The sequence below is a fragment of the Arachis ipaensis genome, chromosome B07 (genome assembly GCF_000816755.2).
Source record: "Arachis ipaensis cultivar K30076 chromosome B07, Araip1.1, whole genome shotgun sequence".
Taxonomy (NCBI): Eukaryota; Viridiplantae; Streptophyta; class Magnoliopsida; order Fabales; family Fabaceae; genus Arachis; species Arachis ipaensis.
The window spans coordinates 125082625-125084571 of NC_029791.2; positions in this window are offsets into that span (position 1 = coordinate 125082625).

Genomic DNA, 1947 nt, shown 5'->3' on the forward strand with positions numbered 1-1947 from the left:
ATATATAACAAGAAAAGAAAGGAGAAAGAGAAAAAAAATAAAAAATATAACAATAATAGTAACCATTAAAAAATACAAAAAAATGAGAAAAAAAATACAAAAAAAAAAAACAAGTACTTGGTTTATGCATATCGTACGAGTAGTTTTTGTTGGCAACGATATTTATTACCAAAATTTTTGGATCAAAATATTTAAATTGTTAAATTACACAGTTGGTCCCTACACTTTTAGTGAAATTGCAAATTAGTCCCTACATTTTAAAAGTTTATAATTGAGTCCCGAGAGAGAATTAAAATTTGCAATTTAGTCCCCGCTGTTCAAAAAGTGTTTGATTTACAGAATATTCTTAAAATATTCTGTATTATGAACATGTGAGCTGCACATGTTTGCAATAGGGACTAATTTGCAATTTTAGTCAAAGTATGTGAACCAACCGTGTAATTTAACCATTTAAAAATGACAAAAAATTTCCTAGACTATCTGAATCCACCCTACGCCTCCCCAGCTCTCTCACTCTCACTTTCTCACTTTTCAAAATGGCACCCCAACCCCAACGCTCTCTGTCTCTCATGCAAGATTTAATTCATGGCAAACTATATGTGACTAAACCCTAATTCCTTAGACCTTTTTAGTCTCCTCCAAAATTCATTAACCGTCAATTCCTTGGTCACTTAATTCCAATTAGAGGGCAAAGTTCAATTCTAGTTATATGCCACAAAAACCCTAATTATCCAAATATAAGAGGATTATATATCACGTAAAATATATATTTTCTAAAACTAAATAATATATTTTTCTATTTTAAAATAAAATAAAATTTAAATCAGAATTAATAGGAGATTGCGTGCTTGCTTCTTGGAGAGTTGGGGACCACTTGATTCCTTAATAGTCCACGCCTAACTTGAGAAATCTCAAGTTAGGCGCAGCCTTGACAGAATTGATAGAGAAGAAGTATGGACTATTATACATCGTTGGAAAGCTCAGGAAGTTAGCTTTTCAACGCCACTAGAATCACGTCAATTGGACCTCTGTAACTCGAGTTATTCAGGTTTGAGTGCAGAGAGGTCAGGGTTGACACCATCATTCGCCTTCTTCTCTTTTTCTGTGGAAACTCCATCAAATCCATCCGAATACTACCTAAAATAAACATAATTGCACACGACTTAAAGAAGCATCCATAGTGGCTAAAAGATAATTAATTCTTGATTAAACTCTACAAATTAAATGCGAATTCACTAGGAAAAGGTAGGAAAGATGCTCACGCATCATTCGCCTCCGTCATCGCGCCGAATTCACTAATAAATTGAGTTGCTATTTTTGTGTTGATTTGTTACTATTTTTTCTTAGACATTAAATTGTTCGCTTTGAGCATGCTTGGGATTGGAATTGTTCTCTTTCATTTATCGTTGGTGTTCAGTATTGGGATTGGAAGAGAAGAAAAAGTTGTCGGATGAAAGAGGCGAGATGGAGGAAGGAGGCGAGACCCGACTCGTGAGCACAAATGTGGTGGATCCGGCGTAGTGACGGTGAACCAAGGTGAGAGATAGAGAGCGGTGGGGTTCGGTGTCGTTTTAGAAAGTGAGAAAGTGAGAAAGTGAGAGTGAGAGAGTTGGGGAGGGACGGGTAGGTTCAGATAGTCTAGGGAGTTTTTGGTCACTTCAAATGATTAAATTATACAGTTGATCCCCATACTTTCACTAAAATTGTAAATTGGTCCCTGTTGTCAAACATGTGCAGCTCACATGTTCAAAATATAGAATATTCTGAGAATATTCTGTTAAATCAAACACTTTTTGAACGGCAGGGACTAAATTGCAAATTTTAATTCTCTCCAATTATAAACTTTTAAAGTGTAAGGATTAATTTGCAATTTCACTGAAAGTATAGGGACCAACTGTGTAATTTAACATATTTAAATTAATCAAAATACAATTTAAATTTTTAAAA